This window comes from Pogoniulus pusillus, chromosome 35 (genome assembly GCF_015220805.1).
Source record: "Pogoniulus pusillus isolate bPogPus1 chromosome 35, bPogPus1.pri, whole genome shotgun sequence".
NCBI lineage: Eukaryota > Metazoa > Chordata > Aves > Piciformes > Lybiidae > Pogoniulus > Pogoniulus pusillus.
The window spans coordinates 8,711,562-8,724,328 of NC_087298.1; the positions used below are offsets into that span (position 1 = coordinate 8,711,562).

The 12,767-nt window shown below is 37.3% G+C and overlaps 1 protein-coding gene across 5 annotated transcripts in view; it reads left to right on the forward strand.

Annotated features, from left to right (window-relative positions):
• DENND1A (DENN domain containing 1A) overlaps window positions 1–12,767 on the forward strand; it is a 197,705-nt gene that overhangs the window by 19,305 nt on the left and 165,633 nt on the right. The gene's annotated exons all lie outside the window — the stretch shown is intronic.

A 12,767-nucleotide genomic window follows, 5' to 3' on the forward strand; every position in this document is an offset into this window, starting at 1 on the left:
TTTGGTGTCCCTTAGATGATCTCTTGTTAGAAAATGGGCTTAAGACTTTCAGATGCTTCGCACTCTGTAAGCTTGAAAATATCTTTTTAAGTCCTGATTTAAATCCTCAGTTTAGCTTAAATCTTTTAGCTTTGATGCCTTGTAATGTAGTTTTAGTTAGAGGATACTATCAGTAAGGAAGAAAAAAAATGTGTGCAATTTTCTACCTCTTTCTTACCTTTGTTATTGCTGGAGAATTCACAGTAACTTAATATTTACTTGAGATGCCTAATGAAAATCCTGGTTAATAAGCTCTAGTTGACAGAAAGACGTGCGTGTTATTTTCTTGGCATGAAGGATTTTGTATAGCTTCATATTAGCACTGAAAACCTCAGATGTTCTTCCTGGTAACTTATTCTGCAAGTATTTGCTGCTTGGCTATTTCTAGTCAGTTATGTGTTAATGATAGTGCAAGGTTGAAACATTCCAATCATTCATATGCCTGTCCTCCCTTTCTCATGTGTTTCCTTGCTCAGTATTTTTGCCTTATTTCTTTTGCTTTATTGTGGTCAGTTCAGTCAGTATAATAGCAAAGACATTGCCTCTTTTTTTTTCTTTTCTTTAATAAAGAATTATGTTAGAGATATACTATAACAGAGATAAGAGCTATTTATGTCCTAAACTATTGATTTTTAATTAATGTTGCCTGGGCTTGTACATGTTGGCAGAATTGCTAACAGCTTGTGGTATTTTTTAATTCACATCTTCTTTTTTGGTATTTTGACAGTGTCATTCATATCTCATGAAAAAGTACCTCGTCAGGTTAAATGTGTTAAAACACCGAGCAAAAGAGAGAAAAAAAAAAAAGAGGAGAGAATGGAACATAGGGCTGCCTAGAAACCTTGATCCATTGCCAAAGTATTTAAACAATTTAGTGTTTTGGTTTTCTAGCTCCAAGCTGCTTCTCAAATCCCTTGCTAATTAATCCAGTTAATTCTTTGTAGACTAACTGTATGCAGGGCTTTTACTTGTGCTTCTATCGCTGAGAACCCTGTTTTGTTTGAAGCAAACCTAAGCTCTGTTATAAAGGTTGTAGTAATAAAGTGAGTACTTGCAGATGTAAATACAGTGTTTTGAGCCTTTTTAAAAGGAATTGTGTTTGTGTGTGTAACTTCTAATTTAATCTTTGATGGCAAAAAGTTTAACATATATGCTCTTATAAAAAGTTGGAGAGAACTTTGTTGTTAGTTCAGTTATTTAAGAGAAGGCAGTAGAGCCTCTGTGGAACAATTATGACACGAAGTACTAGTGTTGTGGTATTACGATTGGTTTTTTTTTCCAGCAAGGAAATTACTTTAAGTGCCATTTGTTTCTATACTCCAAAACAGGTGATTTGATGTAAATAAAAGTTTAACAGGAAGGAGAGTTTTTAGAAATGACCTGTTCATACTTTGGTGTCCTCTTGGTTAGATTGCAAAGTGATGTGATTTCAGAACAGGAAGAAAGCAGCTAGGGAGCAGAATTAGAAGCCCAGGTAGATGTGGTAGGACATAAGGGGAGAGAAACATGCACTCCTCAAGGTGTGCTTGTCTGTGATAAAAGCTGCTACAGCTCTTGAGCTTATTTCTAATTATATATATATATGTGTTGCAAACTGCTTCTCCTCATCTTGCTGCTTATAGGTACTAAGCATGTGACTGTGTGCAATAATGCAAGTGAAGCTCAAGCTGTCAGTGATGTTTCTACCTAGCACTAGGGGAAGAATGTCTCTCTGAATGTTCTACTCCTTCACCTTTCTGTTATTTTCAGAAGTTGCTTCTGAGGACTTAGTGTCCATAGGACCCAGGTTTCTCTCCTAGTCTGTGCTATATTAAGTGTTCTTGCAAATAGCGATAATGTGCAGATGTTGAAGAATGTATCTCTGCTGCCAGTTGGCCATAACATGTTACGCTCCCTTTTCCTTTAGTCATCCTCAGTAGACTTGCATGTCAGCACAACAGCAGTTGATGACAATCTGCTCTTTGACACTTTGTGGATCAGCCTGTGGAGAAAAATTGGGCAACTAGGTTAAAGCTGCATTTTTTTATTAACTTTGTAGTTGGTTTTCTGCAAATCTGCTGTTTAGAGTGGACGGGTTGGAAAGAATTGGCAGAGCTCTTGAAAAGGTCTGAAAGTGTATTTGGGAGTTTATAGTGTAATAAAACTGGTCAAGGAAAAGAGAAAAGAGATGGCTTTCATGACTTGCTATTTAATTAGTATAATATGTTTATCATAGAATGATTAAGCTTGGAAAAGACCTTTTAGGTCATTGAGTTCAAATGTAATCCAGCTACTGTGGCCACTAAACTATATCCTGCAGCACCACATCTACACATTTCTTGAACACTTCCAGGCATGATGACTCCACCACCTCACCGCTCTTTCAGTGAAGAAGCTTTTCTTTCCAGCCACTCTTCCCCAGTCCTGGAGCATTGCTTGGGGTTGTTGTGACTAAAGTGCAGGACTGGCTTCTTGGGCCCATTGATTTCCAACACACCCCCAGCCCCCTGCTAGTGTGAACTTAATTACACTGGAGCAGATCATCTTGGCAAGGAAGAGGAGTAAGAGCATTGTGAAATGTAGGAACATTGTGAAATGTTCCTACTCAGAGCTAGGCTAGTCCATTGTCTCAGGAACATCTTGATAGCAGGATATGTGCTATCATAACATCTTAGAAGAATCAAATATTTTAAAATGTTCATAACACAGTTCTATTTTGCAGTTAAAAATCCTGTTGATGCCCTTGCCTTTTCTGCACTAATAAAATGTTGTATTTTTTTTTTTAGTGAGGTGATAGATTTCCTGTCTAGTTGCACTGACTACCAGCAAGCTCTTCTTCATGTAAAAGAAATTATTCTTCAAGCTGATAGTACTACTCTCAATGTGCTGAATATACTTTCTCAGAAACCTTTTGATTGCAGCATCACACATGGCATAAAGTGAACTTGGTTAATGGTAGTTGAAAGTATTGCAGGAATGAAATAGTTCAATACTGCAAGTGTAAATATAGCTGCAATTCTCCTGTGGTGCTTGATGCTGTCCAGTTAATGAACTTGACTCCAAAAGACAGAAGTCATTCTGAGTAGGTGAACAGTCAGTGATTTTAATTTTCTTTCATCTCATGGTCATTAGCTACATGAGGTATGTTTTTCCATGTTAGAAGCTCTCAACCCCCACTAGGTTTTGAATGTGGTTCAAGAAGTTTAACTTCTGCCATCAACACATTTGACTCCACAGAAACTTTTTGCAGGACAGTGTATTGAATGCTTTTCTGGGTTTTTTACCAACTTTCTTCTCATGTAATCTTCCTCCTGTAGACATTCACACGTGATGCTGCAGCCTTAGGTTAGGCTCACTTTGACCAATTGCTGATTACTTTTTTAACTTGCTTATGGGCCTTTATAAATTTTCTTGATTATTATGATAGAATGGACAGCACTAATGTGACTGATAAGTTGAGATGGGCAATTTATACAGTTCAAGCTGAAGTAAAAAGATGAAATTGAGTAGAGAAGCTAAGTTCTGATGTGTATAAAAAAATAAATGTGACTGTATTTTATGTATGATCTGTTGGAGCTTAAAATTTAGGAGTGAGGTGGCGATCATTGAAACTACTGGCCAGGCAGGGTGGTTTAATACTACAGATTTCTGGAGTTGTAAATGCATTAAGCATGTGTATGCTGTAGAAACCACAACTGTAGAATACGTGTAGTAATGTCTTCTCAAGAATGATATCAAGGTTGGCTTTTCTTTGCTGGTGTTGAAACCTGTGAATCAGATTCATTGAGGGATAGATTTGATATATGTTATTCTACATTCCAAAAGTATCTGTGAACATGTCTACTAAAGAAAGCAATGGAATTTAAAAATGGAAATACCAGTTTCCTCTATCACAAGTCAATCTTTGACAGAATCTACTTTTTCTATTTCAATAACATTTGAATAATGCATCCTGAAATTTGAGAGATGCAATGAAAAAAAATTTGTGACAGGCAAGTCCCCAAAATTATTCTGAAGAGCTAGTTTTATATGAAATCTTGTATTGCTGTACAGGGGGATTCCCTTAAGAGATGGTATTTGTGCAGATCAGTAGCACAGAGCAGTGTCATTGGGAGCTGGTAGTACTCTACTAAAGTAACAGATGATAACTTTGAAACTGAAAACAGTTTGAGACTATCAATATTGAAAGTATGAAAGTAAGGTCAGCGTTTTAAACATTATAAAGTTACATAGCTTGAGGCTTAGAAATCAGTATTCACTGTTGCATGTTTAACAAAGAAGGTATTCTCTGTGTAGTTCAGGCAATTATACAATTGCTGAACAGCAAGGCTGGTGTTTTTTTTTCTTTTTAGTACATCACTTCAAGAACTTATGGTTCACTGGAGCACTGCTTTTCTACCTGCTTTTTGAGTCACTTCAGGTTAAACCTGAAATGAGACAGTCCATGTAACAGTGGATGTGTTTCTGCAGTACTTGTATGTATTTGCCTAATCTATGTGTATCTGCCCTTATGATGGTTGCTGGATTTTAGAAAGAAATAAAGAAAAAGTTAGATGATTGTCCCATGTTCTGTAGTACATGCAAAATATAGGTTATTAGCAAATGAAAATGGCCATAATGTCACTAAAACTAAATCCCAAAAGTGGTGAAAATAAGGCAGTTTGGGAAATGTTTATGAAACTCAGAAGTAATGAAAAGCCTGGCAGTATGTTGGAAAATACTATTTGTTTTCATTAGCAATTCCTTTAGGTTTTGTAATGTAGTTGATTGATTGCCATGGCCACGTTGTGGTTTTACATTAATTCCTTGTAATACAGCATTTCTAAAAAGCAGGGTGACATTAAAATGTTATTCCTGGCTTTCTTCGACACAACAAACAGAATTAAAAATTATCTTTCACACAGGAAAGTAGAAAATGTGGCATTCTGTGAAATTTCTCTTAAGTGAACCAGAGTTGTTTTGAGTTACGATTCCTATGATATGACAGTGATAGGTATGAATTAAGTTGATTATGAACTCCAGTCTTATCAAAACTTTTATTTGTGCTGTAAAAAGCTAGCTTAAAGAAAATGTTTTAGCCTACCTATGCTTGAACCTTCAACAGAAGCAGTAATCTTGGGAAAGTAGATGGGCATACATAAGCAAGTTGAAATACGTCTTGTAAACATTAAAGAGAGTGACTGTTCCTTGTAAAAATGTCAAAATTCCAATTGCTTTGGTCTTATCTTGTGTAACCTGAGAATTTGCATTCTGGAAATGGAAGTTAAATTGGCAGATGTACACAGTCACCAGTGGTGTCTGGTATTGTTATGATGCACTAACTCTGGGTTAATTTTGGCTGCATGCTAGCTACGCGTGATGAAGGGCTATTTATTTTTTTCCTTTATTGCTTCTGAGACCTAAGGAAAAAAACTCTTGTAAATCCTACCTTGTGTGATATTGGCACTTCCAGACTGTCACGTTTAAATCATAGCATAAAATATTAGCTTTTTCCATATTTTCAGCACAAGGAGGGCTTGCCAGCTGCTGTTGAAGAGGCTGTCACCAGGCAACTCTGCTGTCTGAGAATATAAATACAAAGAGGCAGGAGAGAAACAAATTCAGTATTCATGGCCTGAGCACTTGAAATGTCTCTCTATTAAATTTATAGAGTGGTGAAAAGGTTACAAGAAAAAATACACTGATCAAAACCAAATAAATTAAAAAAATTATTAACCCCCCCAAAAGCCTGCTTAAAGTAGGTGTTCCTATCAACTTCTGCTTTTAAACTCTTTTGTATAATTATTACAGGCAGCCTGTGAAATGTTTCAAAACACTTCATACTCAATTTTGTAAGCCAAGCTTTGTGGACTTCTTGACCATTGAAATAGGATGTTACCTAATAGAATTTTTGCAAGTTTTAACTGGTGTATGATTTGCTCACTGTATTTACAGAGGGGGGGGAAAATGAATTAAAAACACAATCCATTCAAAAATTGCTCCTTACAGAGCCCCTGGAGTTTGCCTTACATTGCCAGTAATATTAAATTTCTGAGTTGGTTAGGAAGAGAAATATTGCCCTTGAGTGCATAGTAAAGCAAAACCAAAAGATTTATCAACTGCTCTGTAAGATGGACCTTAGGTATCACCAAAGCAATTAATCATTGCATATAAAAGATCTGAAGACCTCCGATGAAGACAGGAGAAACATGTAACAAATAACACTTGAAATAAGTACTTTTTTGGTCCTCTTTTTTTTTTTTTTTTATTTTAGCTTTATCCAGTACATCCTTTTGTTATATTTCTAACTTTACTCGTATCTGTATTAATCTGGGCTGAAAGTTTTCTGCACTGCTTTGTAAAGAAATAATTCTGAAATTTCTGACAACTGAAAACATCTTAGGCTTTCCATTGTCTCCTTATTCTCACAGTTTATAATGTTATTAGAAGACAAAATCATTTGTACTGTTGTACATTTGATATTTCAAACTTGTTTCTTGGTATGGATAAAATAGAAGGAGATAAGAATTTAATAGGTAATTCCCCATCTATATTTCATACATTAAACACTCTGTGCTTGCAACAGAGCTGCTTGACAACTGCCATTAGAAGAATTGGTAAAATTTTTATCAAACCTGGCATCATTCTTTATAGGAATCCCAGAGAGTAAGTAGGAGGAGGCTGAAGATAGAACGTGTTACCTTACAAAAGGATCTAACTAGTCTGATGCATAACTTTACCAGTATCTTTTTGCTTATACTTTATCAGGTCTTGACTCTGGCACATGAATTTTTTCCAATCTATTGCTTCTTGATCTGCTCCTATTACAGTTTAGTGCTGTGGAAGGGAAGAGCTGATCTTGTTCCTTGAGGGAGAGAGATGCCCGACTTCATACTATAGAGGAGATTTGAACTGAAATACAAACTGAACCAACTCTTCAGGTTTTCTAGTGATGTTTGGGTTAACATTTAGATCAGAACTAGCTTCAGTGGTGTGTATTTAAAGTTTACAATGACTGGAGTAATAAAGTTGCTGATGGACTAGCATGCACTGGAAAACAGATGTCAGGAACCTGTCCACCCTGGGTATATTGAAACAAGGGCAGCTTGGACAACTTTTGACAGTTCTTGTATCATTAAGGCTGTTGCGTCTCCATGTCTCTTTATTCTGGAGAGATGTATAGAGCCTTGAGTAAAAATCAGCCAGGAACTTGCAGATTAACCTGCTTTATTTTTGAAGTATTAAAAACCTGAACACTACCTAGCAAAGTTTTGCTCCTTGCTGCCCATCTTGCCCTTGATGTGTTAATAATATAAAAACAATCAGGGAAATCGTAGTGATTTGCTTAATCTGTTCTGGTTTTCTCCCTGCCTTACTTTTTCCTATGATGTATATTTTATGTTGCCTTTGCTTTCAATCTTTCCCACTTCTGCATCATTTTACTGAACTCTGAACAGTATTTTGTGTGTGAGTTGCAAACCTTATTCTGTGTCTAGATTAAACTGTTGTGAAAAGCATTTTCATGTTACCAGTAAGGTTTTTGGCACTTGTAGGGCAAACTTCCAGATGTTCTTTGTAGGGAGAGAGGCTTTTAGAGACTTACAAGTCTGGTTTTTCTGGCACTGATGTCATTGGACTTGGTGGAACAGCAACTGATGTACCTGGGATTGGCTGATTACTCAGTGATGATTGTACGTTGTTCATGAAAACCACAGGGCAGCGTCCACTGACTTATGCTGAACTTGTCACAGAGATGTGGACTATAACCTAGAAATGGAATATTTGTTTGCAAGATGATCTGCTGGGTGAATAGTTTCCTTGCATGAGATTCTCATGTGGGTTTTAGTTTTGAATATTGAACCTGCTGTGGGTGCTGGTTTGGGGTAACTTCAATTGCATATGTTGTGGTACTGGCAGGGTTTTTTCACATACTGTTTGTAAGCCATCCTCACAGCATTTTCCTTTGCATCTTGGTTGTTTCATGGTTTTCACACTTTCAGAACAAGGAATATTGTAAGAAGGAAAGATTGAAATCTTAAAGCTTCATGTCCTGAAAATTGTAGCTTTTATTCCATACCCATTTTGAGGTTTCTTGTCTCTGTGTGTAGTGTTGTTTTATTTTTCTCTCCCACGTTTTCTTGCCCCCATTCCCTGGCTTTTTTTCCTCTCCTAACTCTCCCCCACACTGAGTTGTTATCTTCATCCTAAGTGCAGCAGTTTAGAGGCTAGCAGAAGTGTTGGGATGCACTGAATACAAGGACATCAAGGAGTTTGCAGAGGTTTGGAAGGAAGTTTACCTAAGTTTTACATTGTGCTGCACTATAATGTGTAGTGGGTTGAAATAAAAGATGCTCTAAATGAAATTCTATTTATCTTCTAAGAAATGCTGTGATAAAGACCTTAATGAAGTGAATGAGCTAAATCATTTATTTAGGGGGGAAAAGTGAAGTAATTTTCACTGCATTTTTTTTCTACTTGGGAGTTGTATAGCTGAATGATTTTCAGCCTGTATAGGTTAAATTGGCTGTTTGGTTTTTTCCCCAGAAGAAACAGATTATTGTGTATTTGTGTGGTTAACTTCGGCAAGTATTTTCTGATGATTTTTTGAGGAACTTCCCTGGTTTTATAATTTCCATATACTTCAAATACAGACTGATGTGAGCTGTGCTATTTTTAGAAGTAGTTACCCAGGTCTCTTTTTTTCCAAGCAAAACTGTTTTATGATGTAAGAAAAGTTGAGAGTGAAAGAGCAGCATAGTTACAGTAATATGCCATTGTGGCATGTTCCCATCCTGTCATCTGGAAAATTAAATCAGGTTACAGCATGGATTAACATGTAGACTTGTGAGGAGGGGAAGGTAGTGTCTTAAATGCCATGAAATTGAACAATGGGATTATACAGTTCACAGCTAATTTCAATATACTTCTGAATCTGGCTTTTTGTTGAACAGGATTTTGTAAAGAGAGGCAGTAATAGGTTTTAGAACTTGGAAACGTTCATGTATTTGCTAAATACTAACAATGATAGATGGTCCAGTTATCAATACAATGCTCTACATAATGTGTATAGATGTGAAGTAGAATCTCTGCTAAGTAGAGGGAAAAACTAAATGACTTAGCAACGAAAAACTGCATTCACCTGGTGTGAAATCAATGGTATATACTGTCCAGTTGTTTATGCTCTACAGATGCATGGCAAGGAATCAAAATGCTGCTGTGATAGTGCAGAAAGTTTTGCTCTTCTACCACTGGGAAACAGCATTGTCTTCCTTCTTTAAAGAAAAAATGTTCACTTAAAAAAAATTCACACTTTGTTCAAATGAGAATTGCTCAGAAGCACCTCTTTAAATAATTGTAAAGAAAACTGCTTCAAAAGTAACCAAGTGATTTCTTTCATGTCTTTTTCCTAACAGGTCCTTACTAGAACAGTGTCTGTTGTGAGCCATGAGGGCTAGTGGATCTCCAGGTCTTTAGGTCATCTAGATTTTATGGACAGCAACTGCTTTCTATGGAATACAGGTTAAGAGACCTTGGAATGGTGGGCATCAGGTTAATAAATGAACCCACTCTGAATTGAGCAAAGTTATTGATGAATCCTACGGCATGCCATTGGTGTAAAAGGTTTTTAAACCTGTGTGAAAACAGTAGGAATAAACTTGTTACTTGACTTTTTTCTTAGTACCAACAGTTTAAATGTGAGGTATGTGTGTTCCTTTACACTTGTGCCTATACAAGAGTGGGATGTTGCAGATAAGATGGTGTATTTTAGCTTTAGTTTGGAATGGAATTGTACTTTCTGCTTTGCACTTAAAATTTCCTGGGCTATATTTCAACATGCTTTTGATAGTTTCCAGAGAAGTTAGCACTTGCTTTGGGCAGAAACCACACAGATCTTGACATCTACTGTGAGATAAAGCTACAAAATCAGATGAAATTAAAGATAAACATGAGATACTAAATTCTCATCAACATACAAGTTCAACCTGAACACAACATGAGTTCCTGTTCACACAGACCCTGGGATTTGTGTGAAGCTGAGTTCGTAGAGCAGCTCCATAACACCTGTGACTTTTCTTCTTTCTGTTGGCACCTTTCACTTCAGTTGTTGCTTTGCAGCATCCACTTTTGCTGACTCCAGATGAGCTTTTAATGCTTTGTGACTATAGATGATTGGTGTACTGGAAATCTTCAAACTCTGTACTTTGCTTTAACTATGTTAGCTAAGATTTCAGTGTGTTTCTTCCCTTGTTCTGGTGCTGGCAAATAGACTCTGCTCTCCTGAACTTGTCAAAAAAGTGTTTTAGTGTGTATACTCTGCCTATGGAGTCTTAAAATAAAATAATATATTTGAGCATTATTTCTTTAGAGAGTCTCTTAAGTACCTAGAATAACAGAATTCACTGTGTTTTGAGTTACAAAGCAGTTTCTTAATGTCCAGAGATACAATGGAGCTGTATCTAATTCTTTTTGCATGCTGAGTGCAAAACAAATGACTGCTAGTAGAAGTGTTTGATTTTTTTCAAGTTATTTCAGTTTTATAGGCAGAGCTGACAGCCAATGATGTTCATGTCTTTACCAAGTATTTCACATGGGTGCTGAAGCAAGTTTTACTGATACTGGTGGTGCTGATCAAAGATGAATGCTGAATGCTTGGCTGAGCTACCCTCCTGTATTCCTTCATTTGTTCAGGATAATTTGGATATTGTCCATTGCAATTATTAGGTGCCATGTGATTGTACTCTCAATGGAGAGCCTGTCCATGCTGAGTAATAGTAATGTTTGTGTTGTAGATGTTTATATTGCTCTCATAGTGAGGAACTTCATTACATCTAATATATATCTATGCTCTTTCAGTTTAAAACCATTACCCCTTTCCTATCACTTCATGATCTGATGAAGATTCTCCTCCCATCTCTCCTGTAGGCCTTCTTTAAGTACCAGAAGGCTGCAGTAGCATAAGGTCACCCTCGAGCCTTCTATTTTCCAGGCTGAACAACACCAACTCTCTCAGCCTGTCCTCATAAAGGAGGTGGTCCAGTCCCCAAATCATCTTTGTGGCTCTTCTCTGAATCTGCTCAAGCAAGTCCATGTCCTCCTTATCTTGGGGATACTCCAGCTGGGATCTCAACAGAGTGGAGAGGCAGAATTCCCTGGCTCGACCTGCTGACTGTGCCACTTTTCATGCAGCCCAGAATATGTTTGGCTTCTAGGCTGCATACACACGTTGATGACTTGTGTCTGGCTTTACATCATTCAGTATCCCACAAGTCCTTCTCCATAAGACCACAACGTCTGCTCATCCTCCAACCTCTGCTTGTGCTGGGAATTGCCCTGACCCATCTGCAGAATCTTTCACTTGGCTTTGTTTAACTTTGTGAATTTGACATGGGCCTGCCTCTCAAGCCTCTAGATCCCTCTGGATGGCATCTTGTCCCTCAGGCATGTCAGCTGCGCCACACAATTTGGTGGTGCGGGTGCTGACAAAGGTGTTATTCTAAATACAGTTTATGAGTAACTAGGCTGGATGAGCTATAGGAAGGCTTCTTCAAATGTGGTGTACTTGTCTCCTGTGGCATGCAAACCACAACAGTTTTACCTCAAATAATTACTTCTAAAAATACTTAAGAATATGCACTAGAGGTGTTGCAGTTTTATCCTGCTAGGGCTGGTGTGCTTGCTTTGGTGGATACAAGACTGTATTGTCCTGTTGTTGTGTAAGAAATTCTTTACAGTGAGGGTGGTAAGACACGGGAAGGGGTTGCTTAGGCAAGTGTGGATGCCCCCTCCCTGGAAGTGTTCAAGGACAGCTTAGATAAGACCTTCAGCAGCCTGGTCCAGTGGAAGGTGTCCCTGCCCATGGTAGAGGGGTTTGAACTAGGTGATCTTTAAGGTCCCTTCCAACTCAAATAATTCTGTAATACTAAGGTGATAAAGAACTGTTCTTGGCAGTTCATCTGTTGGTGTTTGTTTACAGATTTGGACACTTGCTTTCTGTTTCTGCTTTGTTGTGTTAATGTAGAAGGGTTTGCTTATAATTATGCTTGTGTGAAATTTGATGTGTATGTAATTCTGTGTAATGGTGAAATCTTAAAACCAAACATCTGATTGTCTGGAGAAAGTAAATCTACAACATTTGTTACCATGCAATCTTGATGTATTTCTAATGAAAAAGAGTATACTTTAATAAAGTTTGCCTCTGTTAACAACTGAGTCATCAGTCAACTGACCTGTTACTAAGGGAAACATTGCCAATGAGAAATCTAAGGTGGGACTACTCTGAAGTAACAGTGCATGATGCACAAGCAATAAAAACACCTGTCTTTCCTTCAAGCCTTGGCTACAATGCAGCATATCAGCAATTCAGCAGTAAAAGTTGTGGGCAACGCCACTCCCTACGGAATGATCAGCATCTGTGGAAACGATGTACCCAGGGATCCAAGTGTCACACATGCAAACTCAGCTGAGTGCACTGCATAGGATACCAGTTGATTTTACCATGTGCTACACTTTATTCTGAACTCCTGTCTGATTGTTGCATGTTTTGGGTTTTTCTGGGGTTCATAATTAAAAAGAATCCTTTGTAGAATGGAATCTGGCCTTCTCAGCTGTGTTCCTTTGAAAACTGGATGGCTTTGAAGAGTTTGGTTTTAAATAGGTTGTCATATAAATAATTTCAATCATGATAATCTGTTTTTTTATGAACATCTCTAATTAAATTTAAAATAACTTCTTGGGCAATACTACTATACTATTTATTTTGACAGCCACAG